The 25,505-nt window shown below is 43.7% G+C and overlaps 1 protein-coding gene across 2 annotated transcripts in view; it reads right to left on the reverse strand.

Annotated features, from left to right (window-relative positions):
* Positions 1-20,331, reverse strand: part of EPO (erythropoietin) — a 105,634-nt gene extending 85,303 nt beyond the window's left edge. Inside the window, exon 1 of one of the 2 annotated variants that reach the window (XM_068273862.1) lies at positions 20,290-20,331. The gene's annotated coding sequence lies outside the window, so the exon portion shown is untranslated. Of the gene's footprint in view, positions 1-8,509; positions 8,564-20,289 lie in introns of those variants that run through there. The other variant, XM_068273863.1, reaches the window with a different exon arrangement.
* Positions 20,332-25,505: the final 5,174 nt, after the last annotated feature.

A 25,505-nucleotide genomic window follows, 5' to 3' on the forward strand; every position in this document is an offset into this window, starting at 1 on the left:
TTGACTGAGTTGCAAAATCAGTAGAGGTATAGCCACCTTAATACCTGGTGCAGAACCCAAACACTGGCTGTTTCCTGCACAACAGACTGTCAGTGCTATCGGTTGCAAACTTCTCAGAGGGTTTAGTCCATGCTCCACCCTCTTCCAATCTCAAAGCAGGATGATGCAATCCAAGAGGCAGCAGCCCAACCCATATGCCTCAATTCACTAAGCTTTATCCAACACTTTATCAAACGTTTGATAATTTACCTCATGGGTAAAATATAATTTTGAATTCCCTGAGGTGTTATAGATTTATTGAATGTTTTATCGATACAACATTAAATAAATCTATAACACCTTTGTAAATTCTAAATTAACGTTCAAATAAAATGTTTGATAAAGCTTAGTGAATTGAGGTCATGGAGTCTGAAACTAACTGCCTCAACTTAGCTGTTTCAGGGCGTGTGACCAAAATGTTAACACAAGCCAAATGAAAATCCTGACCTTAATCAAGCTGAAATGTTGTGGAAAAACCTAAAGCAAGCAGGTCATCTGTGGAAACCCTTCCCGGTCCAAGAGCTGAAGCTGTTCTGTATAGAGGAATGTGCTAATATGGTTGATCAGCTATTACCGCAAACATTTAGTTGCTATATATGGGGGCAGGGCTGGGCAGAGGCAAGAGAGGCTCCAGCCTCAGGGTGCAGTGTTGGAGGGGTGCAGGGCGGGGCCGAGGCGAGAGAGGCTCCAGCCTCAGGGCGCAGTGTAGGAGGGGGCGCAGAGGCGGGAGAGGCTCCAGCCCCGGCGCAGTGTAGGAGGAGCCACAGGGCGGGGCAGAGGCGAGAGAGGCTCCAGCCTCAGGGCGCAGTGTAGGAGGGGGCACACAACTCACTCAGCTATCATTCCCCTGTTGTGTTTGAAGCAGAGAGAAATAAGAAAAGGGGATACATGGCAGTGACCGCAAGCCAGATAACTAGAGATTAAGGTGTTGGGGGCTCTTAGCAATCAGTGTGTGACGGCTGGGGTGGGAGGGATGAAGGGGCGCCTCTTAGTGTAATAGCAATCAGTGTGTGACGGCTGGGGTGGGAGGGATGAGGGAGGGGCCTCTTAGTGTAATAGCAATCAGTGTGTGACGGCTGGGGTGGGAGGGATGGGGAGGGGCCTCTTAGTGTAATAGCAATCAGTGTGTGAGGGCCGGGGTGGGAGGGATGGAGGGGCCTTTTAGTGTAATAGCAATCAGTGTGTGACGGCTGGGGTGGGAGGGATGGGGGAGGGGCCTCTTAGTGTAATAGCAATCAGTGTGTGACGGCTGGGGTGGGAGGGATGGAGGGGCGCCTCTTAGTGTAATAGCAATCAGTGTGTGACGGCTGGGGTGGGAGGGATGAGGGAGGGGCCTCTTAGTGTAATAGCAATCAGTGTGTGACGGCTGGGGTGGGAGGGATGGGGGAGGGGCCTCTTAGTGTAATAGCAATCAGTGTGTGAGGGCTGGGGTGGGAGGGATGGAGGGGCCTTTTAGTGTAATAGCAATCAGTGTGTGATGGCTGGGGTGGGAGGGATGGGGGAGGGGCCTCTTAGTGTAATAGCAATCAGTGTGTGACGGCTGGGGTGGGAGGGATGGGGGGGCGCACTTTGGTGTCTCAGCCTTGGGTGCTGGAGGACCTTGTCCCAGGTCTAAACGGGGGTTCCACCAACCACTTGCTTTTGACATGCACAGAGATACTAGTGGTTAATTTTATTTTTTTTCAATCAATACATGACCAAATTAAAAGTGACTCTTAAAATGAAAAACAAAAAGCAGATACTTATCTTGAGATAGGGAAGGCTCTGGGTCCTATAGATAGAGCCTACCCATTCCTCTCATGGTCCCCGCATTCCAGCACAGTCACCCCTATTTCTATCTGTCGCTATGGGAGGCTTCGGTGCCCGAGCTCTCCTGAAGACGGGCGGCTTTGTACTGTGCGGCCGATGCTTCTACTTTTAGCGCTTGTTTGAAAATCAGATGATGTTTTAGGTCAGATTCACATAAAACTACAGAACATTTTAAGTGTGTTACATATGAACAGAACTGCATTAGAATATGCATTAGTTGGGGAAGTCTAGGTATAGTAACAGAGTAATGTACTCCTTTGTTGATAGCATTAGGGCACATATGCAATTCACGTTTTCTCCGGGGTTTTCTCCAAGTTGATATTTTCACACCTTATCAATAAAATGTCTTTTAAATTATCAGCAAGTAAGAGAATACATTTTATAGTACTTTTTTAAATCTACTTTCTTATTTATTTATTGTATTTATAAAGCGCCAACATATTACACAGCGCTGGACATTAGTTTAGGTTACAGACAATATTTAGGGGTGACATACAGCAATATGACAATACAGGAATACAAGAAAGACCAGATCACACAGCACAGTATGAGTACAAGGTAATGCTTAGTCACTGGATGGAGCATGGAGATCACACAGCACAGTATGAGCACAAGGTAATGCTTAGTCACTGGATGGAGCATGGAGATCACACAGCACAGTATGAGTACAAGGTAATGCTTAGTCACTGGATGGAGCATGGAGATCACACAGCACAGTATGAGTACAAGGTAATGCTTAGTCAGTCACTGGATGGAGCATGGAGATCACACAGCACAGTATGAGCACAAGGTAATGCTTAGTCACTGGATGGAGCATGGAGATCACACAGCACAGTATGAGTACAAGGTAATGCTTAGTCAGTCACTGGATGGGAGCATGGAGATCACACAGCACAGTATGAGTACAAGGCAATGCTTAGTCACTGGATGGAGCATGGAGATCACACAGCACAGTATGAGTACCAGGCAATGCTTAGTCAGTCACTGGCGGGGAGCATGGAGATCACACAGCACAGTATGAGTACAAGGTAATGCTTAGTCACTGGATGGAGCATGGAGATCACACAGCACAGTATGAGTACAAGGTAATGCTTAGTCACTGGATGGGAGCATGGAGATCACACAGCACAGTATGAGTACAAGGTAATGCTTAGTCACTGGATGGAGCATGGAGATCACACAGCACAGTATGAGTACAAGGTAATGCTTAGTCACTGGAGGGGAGCATGGAGATCACACAGCACAGTATGAGTACAAGGTAATGCTTAGTCACTGGATGGGAGCATGGAGATCACACAGCACAGTATGAGTACAAGGTAATGCTTAGTCACTGGATGGAGCATGGAGATCACACAGCACAGTATGAGTACAAGGTAATGCTTAGTCACTGGAGGGGAGCATATAGATCACACAGCACAGGATGAGTACAAGGTAATGCTTAGTCACTGGATGGAGCATGGAGATCACACAGCACAGTATGAGTACAAGGTAATGCTTAGTCACTGGATGGGAGCATGGAGATCACACAGCACAGTATGAGTACAAGGTAATGCTTAGTCACTGGATGGAGCATGGAGATCACACAGCACAGTATGAGTACAAGGTAATGCTTAGTCAGTCACTGGCGGGGAGCATGGAGATCACACAGCACAGTATGAGTACAAGGTAATGCTTAGTCACTGGATGGGAGCATGGAGATCACACAGCACAGTATGAGTACAAGGTAATGCTTAGTCACTGGATGGAGTATGGAGATCACACAGCACAGTATGAATACAAGGTAATGGTAGTCACTGGATGGAGCATAGAGATCACACAGCACAGTATGAGTACAAGGTAATGCTTAGTCACTGGAGGGGAGCATGGAGATCACACAGCACAGTATGAGTACAAGGTAATGCTTAGTCACTGGATGGAGCATGGAGATCACACAGCACAGTATGAGTACCAGGTAATGCTTAGTCACTGGATGGAGCATGGAGATCACACAGCACAGTATGAGTACAAGGTAATGCTTAGTCACTGGATGGGAGCATGGAGATCACACAGCACAGTATGAGTACAAGGTAATGCTTAGTCAGTCACTGGATGCAGCATGGAGATGACACAGCACAGTATGAGTACAAGGTAATGCTTAGTCAGTCACTGGCGGGGAGCATGGAGATCACACAGCACAGTATGAGTACAAGGTAATGCTTAGTCACTGGATGGAGCATGGAGATCACACAGCACAGTATGAGTACAAGGTAATGCTTAGTCAGTCACTGGCGGGGAGCATGGAGATTAGGCAAGTCTAGTACACTCAGATCCATAGGATGGGTGTACAGTAATGGAGGTGCATGATCAGGTAGGAGACACAAGGAGGAGGACCCTGCCCAAAGGCTTACAATCTAGAGGGAGAGGTAGGGACACGAAACGTAGGGGCCTAGAGTTCAGCTGCGGATTTAGAGCACCAGTGAGGAGGGGTAGGCCAGAGTGAAATGGTTATGACGTTCTTGAAAATGTTAAAAGAAGGGAAAATCCTAATGGGGGAGGTAGGGAGTTCCATAGTGTTGGAGCAGCTCTTGAGAAGTCCCGTGGGCGTGCATGGGACTGGGTGATGCAGGGGCAGTCGAGCAAAGTTCATTGGAGAAGCGGAGTGAGCGGCCAACTGTGTACCTCTGAGTAATATTGGAAATGTAGGTTGGGCAGGTTTTGTGGTACTTTGTGGTTTTTCTTGGTACTTTTTCAATTACAAAGTGCTGAAAAATTATTTTCAAAGGAAAGAAAATTCAGAAGAAAAAGAGCATATGAGCGGAGGTCAGCGTCTTTCAGCTCAGTTGTGTAAACTCAAATTCTATATCTAACTATTTCTTACATTAAAGCGGAATATAACCCTGCATTTCAACTTTGCTCTAAAACATTATTTACAGCATATATGCAAAAAGGATTTTTTTTTACTAGACCAGCATTGGAAGGGTTAAACACAGAGGTTTCAAGTTCCGTGGAGAGATATGCAGAAGTTCAGATTGTTACATTCTGTTTAGTTAGATGTATCTATTGATAAATGTTACACACTCTTTGGCAGTCCTCCAAGCTCCTTCTCAGTCAGAGAGATGAGTCACATTCAACACTTAGATACATTTATGTAAACAAAATTTATCTATTTCAGCTTCGGATGCGTCTGCAGAAATCTCCAGGAACTTTAAAGCCCTGTGTAACCCTTCCAATGCTGGTCTAGTAAAAAAAAAATGCTGGTTGCATATAATATACTGTAAATAATGTCTTAGAGCAAAGTTGAAATGCAGGGTTATATTCCGCTTTAATGTAAGGATAGAATGATCCATCTCTCTGTTCCATGGATTTCAGCAGACTATCATACACCTCTCTTTTAGACCCCAGAGTTATATAGATAGATTTATATATGCATGTCTTCATACACTTCTATAGAATGTTGACAAATATGCAATTAAAGGAACACTATCAAACCAAATATTCTAAGATGACAATGTACAAATAATGGCTAAGTAGCTGTGTAAACATTTTCTTGCTTTTCAGATGAATATCGGAGACAAAAGCTGTAATTCATTGTGTGCAGATTTTACCTACGTTTGGAATGTTTTATTTGCATAGGTGCATCTCTGCCGTCTGACATGCCAAGGACAGTGTAATATTGAGTTATGTGAAATGCCTCTGATGTCAGGTTTCACATACTAATAAAAATGTTTACGTTGCACAGAAGATACATTTCCTCTGCTTTCTGCAGACAGCTCTCAGAAGCAGGCAGGCTGCGCAGGCTCACTAGCGGCTAAGGCGGAAATGGCCGAGCCTGATCGTATCTGCTCTACTGCACAGGCGCAAAGGACTCATGTCTGCACAGTAGAGCAAATCGATCAGGCTTGGCTACTCCTGCCTTAACCCAAACGGAGAGCCGCTAGTGAGCCTGCGCAGGATTGCGGCAGGTAAATATTAACCTTGCTGCAGTTCGGGGGGTCCCTGCATGTGAACAGAGGGACAGAGGAGGACGGGGGAAGCCTCCTTAGAATCCTGAGGCTTCCCCAACCCATAGGGCCATTGCCTGCATCAGTCTATGGATGGATGTATCTATGCATCCATAAGCCTATCTATAGAGAAAGCATCACTCCAGCACTTGTGTATGGGGAGCGTTAGCACGCCATCTGCTGGTGAATCCAGAGAGAAAACTGACTTACAACAACATATGGATAGCATACATGTCATCTGACAGATTGTTTCCAACAGAATGATGTCTTCACATGTAGATACCAAATATCTCTATATCAGCAGATTTCTACCAATGACTGTACAGTACTGAAATGTATGGCATTGTATACATTATTCTGATTTGTACAGAACTGTCTGTGAATCAATGTATACGTAGCTTCTTATAGAAGACTGCAAATAAATATCCATGCCTAAATGAAATGATGTATGCAATCTCTAGGACAGGGGTCAGGAACCTTTTTGTCTGAGAGAGCCATAAACACCACATATTTTAAAATGTAATTCTGTGAGAGCCATACAGTATGTTTCAAACTGGCACAGTAGGGCTTATGTCCCGGTTGCCATGGTGATGTGTATACAGTTGATCCGCTGGGCAGGGGAAGTGTCAGACACATCGTCAGCTTCTCTTGGGTTTCAGCAACATCGGCAATTTCCCCGAGAGCCAGACAGGAGAAATACTGACTAACAGCTTGTACAATTAGCTAGCTGACTTGGGGGTTGATTCACTTTGTAGGACGAGATCCCCACACTTTGGCCCAATTGGCTGCCTGTCAAGTGACAGGCAGCCTATTGGGCCAATCAAAGTGCGGGGATCTTGTCCTACAAAGTCACTGGACCGGACAGGGTCCGGAGTAGGACAACTGGTTAGTTTTAGGGGAGCGCGAGTAAGTTAGTAGTGCATGCAACAGCAGTAGCGTGCCTACTTTGAAAATGTTACTTGCGCTGCCACACTGACCTGCGCTGCTTGAGCTGTATAACTTAGTGAATCATCCCTACTGATTTGTATGTGAGCCAGAGGCAGCCATCAAAAGAGCCACATCTGCCTCCCGAGCCATAGATTCCCTACCCTTGATCTAGGTGGTGACTCTATACTAGTGATGCTCGGAAACCCCTTTTCAAAATCTGGATCCGATTCGGATCCGGATACCCAGATATCCGATCCGGGTCGGAAATCCGAGTTCAAAATTTTCCGATCCGAATGCAAATCGGATATCCGACCTCAGTATCCGGGCAAATGCGGATATCCGGATAGAAAAACTGGAAGTGGCCTTTAAATTGCTTTAAAAACGTTTTTAGGGTATATGAGGCATGTAACATCATTATTTTGTAAAGGGGAACACTAATTGATGATGTGGGGACTTAAAATCCCCCCCCCCCCCCAAAAAAAACCTGTAATTTAACATCAGGCCTAGATTCCAGACAGCAGTCGTGCAGCCCACATTATGTCCAAAGTCCAACCGCACAACTGGGACATGACAGTTTTCAGCCCAGACACCTCCAAAAAATTACACAGCAATTGTGTTTTGGGTTAAATATAGGTGGTATCAGTGGCCTGTGGCACCCTGGCGGTGGGAGCTGCACAGGCAGCAGGAGCAGGGCAATGCAGCAGCAGCAGCAGCAGGTGTAACGTGTGCCAGGAGGAGCATGCCGGATGTGGCTCGTGCCGAGTGACAGTCAGACAGCAGAAGAGAAGACACTAGTGCACACTAACTGTCACACTGGCACTGCTCTCAGCACAGCAGTTCTGTAGAAAGCTAACACAGTAGTACTACTACTCTAACATCTTCTAGCACTGACTGCAGTACTACAGTACTAACTAAACAATAGAAGAATCTAGCTAAACAATAGAACAGGTGTGACTAGATTACAGAGAGCAGATACAGGACAGGTATAGCAGTAAAGCTGGGCCTGCTAACTACAAAATAGTACAATAATCTATCTAAGACAGAAGTAGTAGTACAGTAGAGTAGGACAGGTGAGAGCACAGGTAACTAGAGACTAGAGCACAGAGCAGGGCAGGCTGCCTTGCCTAGGCACAGGGCCTAGCTGCTGGCTGCAGCTGCAGCAGCACCAGTGACAGTCTCCCTAGTAACTAAAAAGGGGAGATTGTGCAAAAAGCGAGATATGACCAAAAACTCAACACGTTATATAATCGGTACAAAAATTCTTCACTTTATTATCAAAAGGATAAAAATTGTTATAGAGAACTGGATGTCGGACAGACCACAAACAACCCTACCCACCCACCAATAAAAACCCAAAAGACCATGGAGCGAGGACCCTTTTCCTAACTGCTGTGTCAGGACATAGGGGTTTGTCTAAAACCAACTGTAACACGGAGAGCACTTCACCATTCACCCAGAAAGTTCAGTTCCATGTACTCTGGAGTGATGCAGGGTAATTGTATTCCAGTGATTAAGCAGTCTCTGAGCGCAATACACAGGCACAAGGAATGAATGAAGCAAGTCCCACTCGCAGACTCACAGATTGAAACAGGCTTGTACGTAGCAAGGATGACAGGGGTAAGCAAAGAGTTAAGCAGGCAAGCAACGGCAGAGAAGTGGCTATGACTGCAAAGTCCAGCAAACAGCACATGGGAGCAGACAAACTTGGCCTTTTCAGCCGTGCAATGTAAACAGTCCTGATAGCGTGAACTCACGGTTCCGTAGTGTGCCTGTATTCTCCCCTCCTCATATCGATAGTGTGAGGTCCATGCTAAATGGAGCAAAGCAGCCTGTAGTGCCTGTAATTGTAGGACGCCAGTCCGCTGGTGGTGCACGTGTTTTCCGTGTATGTAAGTCAATACCGTGCGGACACTTCCGCGTTGCAGTAGCCTCCAAACACAGCTCACATCGGGTTGATCACGAGTCCTCAAGCTCCGCCCACCAGTGACAGTCTCCCTCCCTAGTCCCTAATCACACAAACTAAACTGCCTAAAATACAATCTATCTACAATACAAAGCAATACAGGTAAATATCAAGTGTTGGAGTGTAAAAACGCTTGGTGTATTGAGCAATGAATGCACTTGCACAGACAAAAAGCACTGGAGCAGTTCTCTCAGTACAGTCAGTCAGTAAGTCACAAGCAGGACGAGTGAGGCAACATGGCGCCCGCTATTTATAGAGGGGGGCTTGGCCAGGCTCCCCCTCTGTTATTGGCTGCAGTCAGAGGGCTGGGAGCCCTCTGATTCGCTTGTGAGGACTCGAGATGACGTGACGCTATCCGAGCTGATGACGCTATCCGAGCTCGGATAGCTAGGATATCTCCGGATAGCTGCTTGCTATCCGAGTGCGCTCGGATAGCACAGCCCGGATAGCTAATACTATTCGAGTTCGGTATTCGAGCTCGGATAGTGAAAAAAGAGCTAGGCTATTCGAGTAGCTCGGATGAGCATCACTGCTCTATACTAGATTGCAGTCCAGACAGTCCCCTACTTGCAAATCTGATATGAGTTACAATGTTTCAGAGATACTCAATTCACTAAGCTTAACTCCTGTCTTTAATAACTCTTCTGAGCTGTTTTACAGTTATCACAATTATATCACCATGGTGATAACTATAAAACAGCTCAGAAGAGTTATTAAAGACAGGAGTTAAAGAGACACTGAAGCGAAAAAAAAATGATGATATTATGATTTGTATGTGTAGCACAGCTAAGAAATAAAACATTAACATCAGATACATCAGTCTAATTGTTTCCAGTACAGGAAGAGTTAAGAAACTCCAGTTGTTATCTCTGCAAAAAAGCCATTAATCTCTACGACTTTCAAAGTCGTGGAGAGGGCTGTCTTCTGACTTTTATTATCTCAACTATAAGTGAACAGTTTACTTTTTATCTGCTAGAGGAGAGGTCATTAGTTCACAGACTGCTCTGAAAGAGTCATTTTGAATGCAGAGTGTTGTGTAATCTGCACATATTAGAGAATGATGCAATGTTAGAAAACACACCATATACCTGAAAATAAAAATATGAGAATATTTTCTTTGCTGCTAATCTTCTAGTAATTATTCATAGTACACAACCAATTCATTATATCATATATTTTTTTTCGCTTCAGTGTCTCTTTAAGCTTAGTGAATTGAGGCCAAACAAAGCTGCCTTCCTGTACATATTATACATACATATTTTTGTTGCTGAATGTTACAGTATTGTATAAACTGTTAGAAGTAGTTTAAAGTAGAGGTCCCCAACCTGGGGTCCGCGGCCCCCAGGTGGTCCGTAGGACATTTCATGGGGGGCTGCGGCTTCAGACTCACTTTTAAGAGGCTTCAGACTCACTGACGTCACTGACGATATTTTGATTCACCGCGCTTGGGACAGCCGCAGCAGCGGTCGTGCACATCATCGGTCTCCAGCCCCGCCCCCTCAATCCGTGTGGCCATGAATATCGGAGGCACCAGTCCCGCCTCCTGCATCAGGGGGGCCGTGCTCCTGTGGCCGTGTATCTCGGAGGCCTTATGTCACATATAGATGCGGTGAACTGTTCACCGGGCGAACATCTCTGGGGCTTTTACTACTTCCGGGTTGCACTGACCCGGAGTAGTACGCCTGCGCTGCCCGGCGGAGTGCGTCCTTGATCGCGCTCCTGTTGCCGGGCACTTTCTGCGCATGAGCGTGACGTCGTTCATGACGTCACGCTCATGCGCAGAGAGTGCCCGGCAACAGGAGCGAGATCTAGGACGCGCTCCGCCGGGCAGCGCAGGCGTACTACTCCGGGTCAGTGCAACCCGGAAGTAGTAAAAGCCCCAGGGATTTGGAGATGTTCACCGGCGAATGGTTTGGGAACCGTTCGCCACATCTCTAATGTCACACTGAATGGCTGCATTTATTGCATCACTGCGACGACTGTTGTCGCAGTGTATACAGTCAGAGCAGCCTCTGGGCGCCATTAGAAAGAGGAGGTGACGCTAAGAACCTGCAAGCGAGAGCCTGACATACATCAAACAAGTATGTAACATGCTCACACACTATATATATATATATATATATATATATATATATATATACTGGGCACTACTTACCTATACTGGGCACCATATTAGCTATATTGGGGCACTATACTAGCTATACTGGGCACTATACTAGCTATACTGGGGCACTACCTTCCCATACTGGGGCTATACTGGTCGCTATACTGGGCACTATACTAGCTATACTGGGGCACTACCTACCCATGCTGGGCACTATACTAGCTATACTGGTCACTAAACTAGCTATACTGGGACACTATACTAGCTATACTGGGGCACTACCTACCCATACTGGGACTATACTAGCTATACTGGTCACTATACTAGCTATACTGGGACACTATACTAGCTATACTGGGCACTATACTAGCTATACTGGGGCACTACCTACCTATACTGGGCACTATACTAGCTATACTGGTCACTATACTAGCTATACTGGGACACTATACTAGCTATACTGGGGCACTACCTACCTATACTGGGCACTATACTAGCTATACTGGTCACTATACTAGCTATACTGGGACACTATACTAGCTATACTGGGCACTATACTAGCTATACTGGGGCACTACCTACCCATACTGGGCACTATAATAGTTATACTGGCTATACTGGGACACTATACTAGCTATACTGGAACTATACTGGGCACTATACTATCTATACTGGGGCACTATGCTAGCTATACTGGGCACTATACTAGCTATACTGGAGTAACTATACTAGCCATACAGGGACAACTAAACTCCCTATACTGGGGCTATGCCGCCACACCCCAGCCCCCCCCCCCATAACCCGCTGCGCACAACACTGTCCACTAGGTTGCGCAATCACACCCCCTTCGGAGGGGGACAGCGGCTGAATGGAGCAGCATAGAAAGATGGCAAGGGACCAGGATGACTACAGGGGGCTGGAAGAAGCCCCGAATAAGTTAAGCTGGGGACCATAGTGTTGATTTAAGTACCCTTTAAAGAGAACCTGAACTCAGAACTTCTTCTCTGCTCTAAAAGATAAGCAACAGCATAATAACCTTTAAAGAAAAACATGTCTTTGTTACATCTGATACAAATCCTGTAAAAAATCTGCAGTGTGCCTATTTCCTACTTTCATTGAAGTCATAGAAGCAGACACAGGGTTAACATCCTGTGTTTACAAATTAGCTGCTCTGCTGTGGCAGCCAGCTGCCATATATTTCATTTAGGTGTCATAAGTAGGGATAATGATAATGTTATTTCTGATTAAATAAAGACATAGCTAACATGTCAAAACTGCTCTGGTCCATTTTCTATTTTTTTTAGTCCTCCCGGCGCTTTGTTGGGAACTGTTTTTTTAAAATCGCTTCTCTAAGCGCTTTTGCAGAACGATTGCGTTTTTTCACTCCCTGGCGCAAGTCAGGAAGTAAACTCTTTGATCCAGAAAATAATAAATACGATGTATTTATTCTTAAAAACGTGAAGGAATCGTTGCACAAAGCGCTTTTGTGAGCATTTTGCGTTTTCCTACACCTTCCATTCAGGCAAAATCGTCTCAGAAATGGCCCAAGCACCGCTTTGGTGAGCGGATCGAAAACTAACCTCTCAGATGTGAACTCTCTCATAGGGAATCATTGCACAAGCGTTTTCAGGGCGATTTTGAAAATCACCTGCGCTTGAAAAAAGGGCAAAAACGCCCTTAGTGTGAACGAGCCATCAGGGCTCTTTCTAAGACGTTGCGTTTGATGCGACGTTAAGGTCGCATAATGTTCCCCTAACGCAACGCATGTTAGCTTTGAAGTTGGACGTTATATTGAACTGCGTTATGCGTCTTTTGATGCATACTTTTTGATGCATACTGATCGAACGAAAATGGCGCATGCGTCACATAAAAAAAACCATGAAAACATTACTGAGCATGTGCAAACAGTCCAACGTAGTTAATAACGCAGACAACGCACAGCATACAGCACTTTCTAAATATTGCTACACGTTACACACAACGCAACGTGAGCACTGTGAATGTCGCACAGACTTTGTGCTGCTGTGCGTTAGCCTGCGTTATTACTTTGTATAACGTGCGGCTGTAACGTCGCACTGTGAAAGCAGCCTGAAAGCACATTGAAAACAACCAAAAAACACATCGTTTGTGCTATACTGTACAGGATCTTCTAAAAAAATTAGCATATTGTGATAAAGTTCATTATTTTCTGTAATGTACTGATAAACATTAGACTTTCATATATTTTAGATTCATTACACACAACTGAAGTAGTTCAAGCCTTTTATTCTTTTAATATTGATGATTTTGGCATACAGCTCATGAAAACCCAAATTTTCTATCTCAAAAAATTAGCATATTTCATCCGACCAATAAAAGAAAAGTGTTTTTAAAACAAAAAAAGTCAAACTTCAAATAATTGTGTTCAGTTATGCACTCAATACTTGGTTGGGAATCCTTTTGCAGAAATGACTGCTTCAATGCGGCGTGGCATGGAGGCAATCAGCCAGTGGCACTGCTCAGGTGTTATGGAGGCCCAGGATGCTTCCATAGCGGCCTTAAGCTTATCCAGAGTGCTGGGTCTTGCGTCTCTCAACTTTCTCTTCACAATATCCCACAGATTCTCTATGGGGTTCAGGTCAGGAGAGTTGGCAGGCCAATTGAGCACAGTAATACCATGGTCAGTAAACCATTTACCAGTGGTTTTGGCACTGTGAGCAGGTGCCAGGTCGTGCTGAAAAATGAAATCTTCATCTCCATAAAGCTTTTCAGCAGATGGAAGCATGAACCCACTTTTGAACCATAAACAGCGGCAGAAGCGCCTGACCTGGGCTACAGAGAAGCAGCACTGGACTGTTGCTCAGTGGTCCAAAGTACTTTTTTCAGATAAAAGCAACTTTTACATGTCATTCAGAAATCAAGGTGCCAGAGTCTGGAGGAAGACTGGGGAGAGGGAAATGCCAAAATGCCTGAAGTCCAGTGTCAAGTACCCACAGTCAGTGATGGTCTGGAGTGCCATGTCAGCTGCTGGTGTTGGTCCACTGTGTTTTATCAAGGGCAGGGTCAATGCAGCTAGCTATCAGGAGATTTTGGAGCACTTCATGCTTCCATCTGCTGAAAAGCTTTATGGAGATGAAGATTTCATTTTTCCGCACCACCTGGCACCTGCTCACAGTGCCAAAACCACTGGTAAATGGTTTACTGACCATGGTATTACTGTGCTCAATTGGCCTGCCAACTCTCCTGACCTGAACCCCATAGAGAATCTGTGGGATATTGTGAAGAGAAAGTTGAGAGATTCAAGACCCAACACTCTGGATGAGCTTAAAGAGTAACTGTCAGGCTGCAGAAGCTAATTTAAACCTCTATTCTCCTGTGTTAAACAGTTTAGAAGGAAGCTCAAAAGCCATTAGTGAAGATAAACATTTCAGTTACCTTTGATGTGTGCTTATCTTAGTCTGTTATAGACCCATAAAGACGCAAGCCGCAGCTAAACTGCAAAGCATTCTGGGGCCCTCCCCTCGGCTGCTAATGAGACGGTACAGGAGCTTCTAATCAGTCCATCGCGAAACACTGATAAATCTCGGGGCAGAGTTTCACTGCAGGAGTCAGCTATTGTTCCTAGCCACATGGCTCATTAATATTCACTGCACACCCTGTTGTTCAAGAACCAGCTTATCTGTGATCAGAAGCAGGCAGGACATGACGACACATTTGGCTTCACAAACATGGAGCCTGCCATGAGCTGTCAGGAGCATCTATCTCTGCATATACTATATACAAATTCTGTGAAATCCAAACGTGGACAGTGAAATGCATATGTAATGTAAGTACAGCCAATCTTTAGCTACTGATATATGTGTTTATTTTCTCTGAGACCTTATACCTAACAGCTCCTCTTTAAAGAGAATCTGTATTGTTAAAATCGCACAAAAGTAAACATACCAGTGCGTTAGGGGACATCTCCTATTACCCTCTGCCACAATTTTGCCGCTCCCCGCCACATTAAAAGTGGTTAAAAACAGTTTTAAAAAGTTTGTTTATAAACAAACAAAATGGCCAATAAAACAGGAAGTAGGTTGATGTCCACACATAGAAAATACATCCATACACAAGCAGGCTGTATACAGCATTCCTTTTGAATCTCAAGAGATCATTTGTGTGTTTCTTTCCCCCTGCAGCTATCACCCACTGAAGTTTCAGGCTGCTTGTTTCTTCCTGCAAACAGCTTTGCCCTTGTTTGTAATTCTTCGGTATGTGAAAGCCCAGCCAGCTCAGAGGACGATTTATCCAGCTTGTAAAAGATAAGAGAGAAGCTGCTCTAATCCTAAATAATACACAGGCAGTGTGCATAGAGGGGTCTGAAAGGGGGAGTTCATAGCAGAACCACAACACTGAAGAACTTGGCAGCCTTCCAGACACAGGCTGACAAGTCTGACAGGGGAAAGATACATTGATTTATTACAGAGACAGTGATAGTATAAAGTGCTGCAGTAAGCCAGAACACATTAGAATAGCTTTTGGAACTTGTAGGATGATAAAAAACAGGATGCAATTTTTGTTACGGAGTCTCTTTAAGGCCACTACCGAAGCATCCTGGGCCTCCATAACACCTGAGCAGTGCCACAGGCTGATTGCCTCCATGCCACGCCGCATTGAAGCAGTCATTTCTGCAAAAGGATTCCCGACCAAGTATTGAGTGCATAACTGAACATAATTATTTGAAGGTTAACTTTTTTTGTTTTAAAAACACTGTTCTTTTATTGGTCGGATGAAATATGCTAATTTTTTGAGATAGGAAATTTGGGTTTTCATGAGCTGTATGCCAAAATCATCAATATTAAAACAATAAAAGGCTTGAACTACTTCAGTTGTGTGTATTTAAATCTAAAATATATGAAAGTCTAATGTTTATCAGTACATTACAGAAAATAATGAACTTTATCACAATATGCTAATTTTTTTAGAAGATCCTGTATGTCTAAATGCAGAGTTTTCTGAGAGTAAATCACTTATCCACATGTCACCACATGTAACACAGGACTCCACTAATGCTGTATACACTCTATGGAATGACCGTATGTCTAATTATCTATGCATACTTGCAGAACATTCTGCTGGTCTTTCTGTGCACATCCTGAATGACCACGTGGGGATTCCAGTGACCTGAACTGCAAATAGCACTCTGCTCTGCTCTACGTGACACGTCCAACTTCTGTTTTGGATTTTAATGCCAAATTTTCTCTCCCCCTTCAGAGAGCAAATAGGAAAAAAAATAGTTTGGCTGGGAAATCGAACCTTTTGTGAGTAAGGAAGAAAAATACAAAAGGATGAAACGTGACCATCGTCAGCGGCGGGTTACACAGAGGTCATCCTGCGGAAGAAGCCCGTTATGTATAAAAGGTCTGTAGATACAGAGTATAGGTATTATCAGCATACAATTCTGACGAGACCCCTAATTCCTCCCCAACACCCCCTTAGCCTTTAAACGGGAACTGAAGAGAGAGGTATATGGAGGCTGTCATGTTCATTTCCTTTTAGACAATACCAGTTGCCTGGCAGCACTGCTGATCCTCTGCCTCTAATACTATTAGCCATAGCCCCTGAACAAGCATGCAGCAGATCAGGTGTTTCAGTGATTCAGACTTATAAATCTGATCTGAGAAGACTAGCTGCATGCTTGTTTCTGGTTTTAATCAGATACTACTGCAGAGAAATAGACCAGCAGGGCTGCCAGGCAACTGGTATTGTTTAAAAGGAAATAAATATGGCAGCCTCTGTATACCTCTTACTTCAGGTCCACTTTAACAATCTTTGTGGCCTTAAAGTATACCCGAGGTGACATGATGAAATAGACATGTGTATGTACAGTGCCTAGCATACAAATAACTGCTGTGTTCCTTTTTTTCTTTATCTGCCTGAAAGAGTTAAATATCAGGTATGTAAGTGGCTGACTCAGACAGGAAGTGACTACAGTGTGACCCTCACTAATAGGAAATTCCAGCTATAAAACACTTTCCTAGCAGAAAATGGCTTCTGAGAACAGGAAAGAGATAAAAATGGTCAACAGTTCATAGATTTTAGCTCTGGCATACTTCAATGAATGTGTCATTGAGTACACAATAAAACAGTTAAAACTTAAAAAGTAGATTTAAAAATAAAATAAAACTGTGCAATATCTTAAAAAGTCATTTTTAGGAGAAGGAAGATAGATAAAATTGTTTGTTTCATTAGTTTATTTTCGCCTCAGGTGTCCTTTAACCGGTTCAGCGCCGCAGTGCCGAAAAGCTCATGCATCCGAGCAACGTTCACCTCCCATTCATTCGCCTATAACTTTATTGCTACTTATCACAATGAATTGATCTATATCTTGTTTTTTCCGCCACTAATTAGGCTTTCTTTGGGTGGTACATTTTGCTAAGAATTATTTTTTTCTAAATCCATTTTAACAGGAAGATTAAGAAAGAAATGGAAAAAATTCATTATTTCTCAGGTTTTGGCCATTATAGTTTGAAATTAATATAAGCTACCGTAATTAAAACTCATGTATTTTATTTGCCCATCTGTCCCGCTTATTACACCATTTAAACGATGTCCCTATCACAATTTATGGTGCCGATATTTCATTTAGAAATAAAGGTGCATTTTTTCAATTTGCGTCCATCACTATTTATAAGCTTATAATTTTAAATAATATAATAACATACTCTCTTGACATGTATATTTAAAAAGTTTAGACCCTGGGGTAACTATTTATGTTGTTTGTTTGTTTTTTTTTTATTGTATTTTTTTTTTTTTTTTTTAATAAAAAATGTATGTGGGTAATTTTTGGTGTGGGAGGGAAACTGCTTATTTTACATGTAAAATAAGCAAATTCTTTAATTAAAAATGTATGTGGGTGCAGTTTACTATTTGGCCACAAGATGGCCACAGTGTGAAAAGTCCTGGATGCGAACGATCTCGCATCCAGGAACCAAAATTCAGAGGAGTTGTTTCCTGGGGGCAGAAATACCACGCTCTCTGGAGAGAAAGCGTCGGTATTTCTGCGGGGAAGTTAGATCGGTGAATGGGAATTATATTCCCATTCACTGATCGGGGGGCTAGCGATTGCGCGCACCACACATTGAAAGCAGCAGTGCCTTTCTGGACGAGAAAGCTCGTCCAGAAAGGCCGAACTGGTTAATGATGGCCTCAAAGAGAACATCCAACTCAGCAGCAACTAGTAAGAAAGGCGCTAGTAAGATTGTCTCACATGGGATGAAGCAACACTACAACTGAGTAGAGTGGAACAACAGCACATAACACTGAACGTGCAGATTCACAAAATAAACCGTGCCATATTGGGGACATTTAGCATGCAGTCAGTTCAAGCATGAAAGCTGTTGCATATTCTAACACCCCTCTCTCAACTGTGATATGCTTAAACTGTCAATCAAGTCTTCTCTTTTGTGTCTCTTTTGCAGGCACAAGTGTTGTGAATCTATTGTCAGCCATGTCTTCAGCTGGACATTACTGTAAGTTATTGCAGGCCTATGATTTAGGGCTTCTAGTAGTGTTGAAGCTTCTTTCACACTTACTGTGTGTCCTTGGGTCGTGGTACTCCCCCCAACCCCCCCCCCCCCCCCCCAGAACATCAGGATGGCAAGTCTATGGGGACTTACACACTATGGCCAAGCGGTGCGATGGAAGTAGTGAAATTGATGCAAGGCCACTGCAAACTCTGCAATGTGTTACCGCATGATCTGTGGCTACCGCATGGATTATGGAGCAATGCAGTAAGTGTGATCGCTGGTTCGCGGTTCCAGCGCAGGCGCAGAGCAGTGAACCTTTAGTGACATACTTCTTCTCCAGCAGAGAGCACGTCATTAAGTGGGGGGGGGGAGCTATGCATATTATCCTGTCTGCGCACTCTGCCGCAGGGTAACATGCAAGGAGATATGGAGTGGTGGTGGTGGGGATCGGCTTTCCCCCGGAGCCCCCCATACCATGGACCATGCAGGCTGGTATAGCTCAGGGTGCGAAGCCCTATGCAGCCAGGGCTCTGCATTCTAGCTCTCCCAGCCTGCATGGGGGACAAGGGGTTACAGACAATTTTGTAGTAGGGGTGGATGAACACCCTGTAGAAAAAGTCACAGGAGACAAAAAACGGGAGCCCAGTAGTGCAATATGTCAATGACCACAATAAAAGAAAATAAATTAAAAGCACTACTCACAAAGGGAGGTTGCTTGGGGCAACCAACCACAGGAAGCAGGTGGAGACAATAAACCCGACTCCACTCGGGGTGGTCCTAGCCAGAACCGGAAGGATGGTCGCTCTCTTAGTGGAAAAAAGGGGACAGAGTCCACTGTGGGGACTCCACTGGTGGTCTGCCACCTCCCCTCGGACAGGATGTGTTCGGGGGTATACTTAGCACGTAAAAGGGAAAGAGGCGCCCTGATATAATAAAAGCATCTAAAATCAGCTTAAAATCGAAAAGTGATATGAGGTAGCTTACCTCAATGACGAAACCTCTGTAGTTAATACAAGGGATTTTTATTAGCACAGGCAACGCGTTTCGCGGGTCTCAGCCCGCTTCATCAGGCCAGTAAAAGTGCCTACAATAGCAACAAGAACTCCTCAATATACTTGTACATGTATATCAAACATAATAGTAAAAAATGTTCTACCAAGATCATAAACATTGCATCATATCATATTGATCAAATTTTTAGATGCGTTTTTGTACATACATAATGTTTTTTTATAAATTATTATTATGTAAGAAAGAGTAATACTGGTGATAATCGTTAGCAGTAAAGATACTAATCGCAATAAAGGAGGAAAACTTAATGGGCCTGATTCACAAAGCGGCGCAAACCGTCCAGCACGGGCGCGCCAAAATAGCCAGCACGTGAAGCGCCGCCCGCGGACCGCCGCACGCGCAAAACGCCACGACCCGCGCGATCGCGGACCCCCGCGAATCGCGGCAAACCGCGCACGCAAAAGCCCGCAACCACACGAACCACGGCACCCCGCGCGCGCAAAAGCCCGCAAACGGCACCCCACACGCCAACCGCCCAGCACACCCACGCCAAACAGCCCGCACCGCCCCGCGAACCAGGGAGTAAATTCAATAATAATTATAATAATAATAGTAGTCGCTGCTTTATAAAAATAAATAATAAGTATCAACATTGTTGGTAATATTAAGAATCCATAGTAAAAGTATATCGCTCATAAAATCATAATATAAATTTGTATAAACACAAATAACAATTAGGACTTGGCCAGCTATTGAATATAAATATACATAAAGTCAAACTAAGGTGGTATCTCACAGCTACATAAGCTATTCGATCACAGCACTAGTTGCTCTTTAAAAAATAGACTGGTCACAAATAGGCTAAAAGAAAAGACACAGTATTTCATTGTGCTAAGTTTGAGTATGGTGGGTGAACAGCAGGGGGAGCGTTAGGTGGTCTGAAGGAATGAGGGTCAGAGCACTTACCAAATAGAAAAGATCATCTAGCATAGGGAGCCTCTGTGGGGGGCTCTGCAGAGCTGTCTTAAATAACTTCTGTAATGTCTGAACAGCATGCTTGCTGAAAAAGGGGCGGCACCGGAAGTCATTGATGACATCACACAAAGGGCCGCCCACCGGAAGTACTGGCGGCACCATTTTGGTTCTGGGCGATGTATAGGGAAAGGCTATTGAATGCCAGCACTTTGCTGATTTAATAGAGAACATCCAGATGCTGGGGGAAAAAAGTTTTAGTAAATGGACACTAGATGGCAGCGGTGTTAACAATTCTTCAGTATAGAATAGTGCTGGAGATTTGTGCTTGTTATAAAAGCTTCTTTAAACATAGGTGATTGTTGGTAATAGGTGGCTTATAGTGAATTCTCAAGGTTGGTCTGAACTTCACTATCTCAATTGGAACCAATTTTACTAATTACATTATCACCAGTATTACTCTTTCTTACATAATAATAATTTATAAAAAAACATTATGTATGTACAAAAACGCATCTAAAAATTTGATCAATATGATATGATGCAATGTTTATGATCTTGGTAGAACATTTTTTACTATTATGTTTGATATACATGTACAAGTATATTGAGGAGTTCTTGTTGCTATTGTAGGCACTTTTACTGGCCTGATGAAGCGGGCTGAGACCCGCGAAACGCGTTGCCTGTGCTAATAAAAATCCCTTGTATTAACTACAGAGGTTTCGTCATTGAGGTAAGCTACCTCATATCACTTTTCGATTTTAAGCTGATTTTAGATGCTTTTATTATATCAGGGCGCCTCTTTCCCTTTTACGTGCTAAGGGGTTACAGAGGCTCAGGAGAGGGGACCCTACGTTATTTTTTTTTATTTTACACACTTAACATATGTATAAAAAAAATCATTTATATACGCCAATACATTACTGTCATTTTAGCGCAGTGACTTTGCTATAGAGTGCTATTTTTTCCCTCTAACTTTAAAATCGATTTTCTCAAAAACTATAAGGTCTTTTTTGAATGTTTTTTTCCCTCTTGTACCCACTGTCGCCCTCCACATACCCTGCAAATTTGGCATTTCTAGAATGCAAGGGGGCTTTGCTATTAACCGCTAAATGACCCCCGGCGGCCAGGGAAACATTTTCCACACACTGCACTATAATTTTAAAATCGATTTTCTAAAAAAACTATAAGGTCTTTTGAATTTTTGTTGTATTTCATTTTTAAATGTCAGTGAAATGGTAAGGGGTTGAATGATTTTTAAATAATATTTTCAATTTAAAATTAAAGCGTATAACTATTCATGAGTTCCTGGAGAACTGGGCAGACTTTGCAGTCGGCTACAGGTTCTACAGCAGTGATGGGCTGCACCTTAAAGAGAGTCTGAAGCGAGAATAAATCTCGCTTCAGACCTCATAAATAGCAGGGGCATGTGTGCCCCTGCTAAACCGCCGCTGTCCCGCGGCTAAACGGGGGTCCCTACACCCCCAAATCCCCTCGGTGCAGCGGGGGAGTGCTTCCTGGTTGGGGCAGGGCTAACCGCCGCAGCCCTGCCCCACGCGCGTCTGTCAGCGCGTATCTCCGCCTCTCCCCCGCCCCTCTCAGTCTTCCTTCACTGAGAGGGGCGGGGGAGAGGCGGCGATGCGCCGCTGATAGACGCGACTGGAGGCAGGGCTGCGGCGGTTAGCCCTGCCTCCAGGAGCGACCAAGTCTGCGACCAAGTGTTGCAGTGGGGGGTTTGGGGGTGAAGGGACCGCCGTTTAGCGGCGCGATAGCAGCGGTTTAGCAGGGGCACACGTGCCCCTGCTAATTTTGAGCTCTGAAGCGAGATTTATTCTCGCTTCAGAGTCTCTTTAATGGGGATGGTGCAGCTGCATTGGGGGAGAAGATGATTAAACAGTTGGAGGAGATTCTAAACTAGGATCTGGGGGGAGGTGGGAGGATAAAGTCTCAATATGTAGACAAGATAAGGTAAAAAGACAGTGGGAGCCTAACATTATGTGGGGGTGGGGACAGTGTAAAGAGTAAGGAGGTTGGTAAAACTTCAAGTAGCCCATTTCATGTAAACAAAATTGGTAAATGTGTTAGTAAAAATATAAAGTGCATGGTAACCAATGCTAGGAGCCTTACAAATAAAATAGACGAACTAGAGTTCATTCTTATTGACAAAGGCTATGACATTGTGGGAATAACCGAGACATGGATGGATGAAAGCCATGACTGGATAGCTAATTTAGAGGGATACAATGTGTTTAGGAAGGATAGAATAGGGAAAAAAAGTTTTACAGCTGTCCTCAATGATGAGATACAGGAAGATTGCGAAGATGTGGAGTCCGTTTGCGTAACTATTCATGGTGGAAATAAAAGTTGCCAATTGCTTATTGGGGTATGCTACAGACCACCTCATATTAATGAAGCTGCAGAACTGTGATTACTACAGCAGATTGAAAAAGCTGCAAGTAAAAATGAGGTCATAGTTATGGGTGACTTCAACTTTCCAGACATTGACTGGAGTATTGAGGCTACCCATTCTGGTAAAAGCAGCAGATTTCTGGCATCACTACAGGACAGTTACTTGACTCAAATGGTAACGGAACCAACTAGGGGGAATGCGTTACTGGATCTGATCATTTCTAATAGACCAAATAATGTATCAAATGTGCAGGTTCAAGAACATTTGGGAAATAGTGATCACAACATGATAACGTTTGATCTGGTGACTGATAGGCAGCGGGGCAGCGGGACCACTAAAATTTTGAATTTTAGAAAAGCAAAGTTCAATCAGCAGGCACTAAGTTTGGTGAACTGGGATAATGTACTACAAGGGGAGGACACTTAAGGGAAATGGCAAGCTTTTAAACTTACTCTCAATCAATATTGTAGTATGTAGTTCCCATATGGAAACAAAATATCTAGGAATAAAAAAGGCCTCTATGGATGAATAGAAAGGTTAGAGGTAAAACGAAGAGGAAAAAGAATGCCTATAAGGTCCTAAAACAGGAGGGGACCGAGGCTGCATTAAACAATTATAAGGAGTGCAATAAAAATTGTAAAAAAGAAATTATCAAATCTATCCCCAAAAAGTTTTACAAGTACATCAACTCTAAAAAAAGAAAGGTTGACTGTATTGGACTCCTACAGAATGAGGGTGGGAACCCAATGGTGGATGACCAAGGTAAGGCAGAGTTATTAAATGCTTTCTTTGCTTCTGTCTTCACAAAGGAAACAGCACTGTTGCAAATTAGAGGCAGAAGAGTCTCAATCTTCCAACTGTAATATTAAATACTTAACGCAAGAAGAAGTGAAGGTAAGACTAAATAAATTAAAAATAGACAAGGCACCTGGCCCGGATGGCAAGCATCCTCGGGTCCTAAGGGAATTAAGCTCAGTTATAGATAAACCCCTTTATCTTATCTCTTGTGACTCTCTTTCAACTGGCAGAGTCTCAGTGGATTGGCGTGTAGCCAACGTTTTCCCATTATTTAAGAAGGGCAAAAAATCAGATCCAGGAAATTATAGACCTGTAAGCTTAACATCAGTTGTATGCAAACTATTTGAGGGGTTACTAAGAGATACTATACATGCCTTCATAGTAGAAAACAATCTTATCTCTCAGCATCAACATGGGTTTACTAAGGACAGGTCCTGTTTGACTAACATGCTCAGCTTTTATGAGGTAGTGAACGCTAATGTGGATATTGGGAATGCTGTAGATGTGATATACTTGGACTTTGCAAAGGCCTTCGACACTGTTCCCCACAAAAGTCTGGTGCAAAAGTTGAGGATGCAAGGACTGGGGAAGAGTCTGTGTGCATGGATAGGGAACTGGCTAATGGACAGAAAACAAAGAGTTGTGGTCAATGGATCATACTCAAAATGGGTGACTATTAGCAGTGGGGTCCCACAGGGGTCTGTACTGGGTCCAGTGCTCTTCAATTTATTTATTAATTAATGACCTAGTAGATTCAGTAGTGAGCAATGTTGCTATTTTTGCAGATGATACAAAATTGTGCAGAATCATCAACTCTCAGGAAGATAGTGTCATATTGCAACAGGATCTGGATAGGATGGCTATATGGGGACATACATGGCAGATGAAATTCAATGTTGACAAATGTAAAGTCATGCATTTTGGTCGTACCAATGGTCTAGCACCATACAAAATAAATGGGATACAGTTGGGGACATCAAACTTGGAGAAGGACTTAGGCGTACTCATCGACAACAAGTTAAATAATCGTACTCAATGTCAAGCCGCTACAGCTGAAGCTAACAAAATTTTGGGATGCATTAAAAGGGAAATAAAAACTCGAGATGCTAGCATAATATTGCCCCTGTTTAACTCTCTAGTAAGGCCACGTCTGGAATATGGAATTCAGTTCTGGGCACCACATTACAGAAAAGATATTGCAGTCTTAGAGCAGGTGCAGAGACGAGCAACAAAATTGATACGTGGGATGGAAGGTCTCACTTACCAAGAAAGTTTAGATAAACTGGGTTTATTTAGTCTAGAGAAAAGACGCCTTAGAGGAGATCTTATTAACATGTATAAATACATCAGAGGGCAATATAAAAGCTTGGTGGATGAGCTTTTCGTCCCTAGAAAAAATACATATATCCAGGCACATCGCCTCTAGTTAGGACATTATATAAGTTATTAGGGAAAGGGAGGTGCTGAAGGGGGTGTGGCTAGAAAACAAAAAATCTATTAACCCCTCGCACTCACACATGCAAATGTTCAAACAAATGCATTCACAGATTCACTCATCCAGGCACCACTGTTATCCCTACAGCTAAGTTAAAAGTCGGGGTCAAAGTTCACAGAAGAATGCATTCTTATGCTTAATCACCTATACTGCGCAGAGGTACCCAGGTGAACATAGGTGTCCTAACTCTGGCCCTGTAACATGCATAGTGCAGACATGCAAACATTCATTGCATCAAACCTATCTAGGGATTAGGAGCACACATCCTGACGTCCTCTCCTGGGACAGATAGTGCATCTTACCAATCGCACAAGGGAGCTAACGTAATGTATCCATGTGCACCATGCACATACACCAGGTGACTAAGCATAAGAATGCATTCTTCTGTGAACTAAGACCCTGGCTTTTAACTTAGCTGTAGGGATAACAGTTGTGCCTGGATGAGTGAATCTGTGAATGCATTTGTTTGAACATTTGCATGCATGAGTGCGAGGGGTTAATAGATTT

Source organism: Hyperolius riggenbachi, chromosome 3, assembly GCF_040937935.1.
Source record: "Hyperolius riggenbachi isolate aHypRig1 chromosome 3, aHypRig1.pri, whole genome shotgun sequence".
Classification (NCBI taxonomy): Eukaryota; Metazoa; Chordata; class Amphibia; order Anura; family Hyperoliidae; genus Hyperolius; species Hyperolius riggenbachi.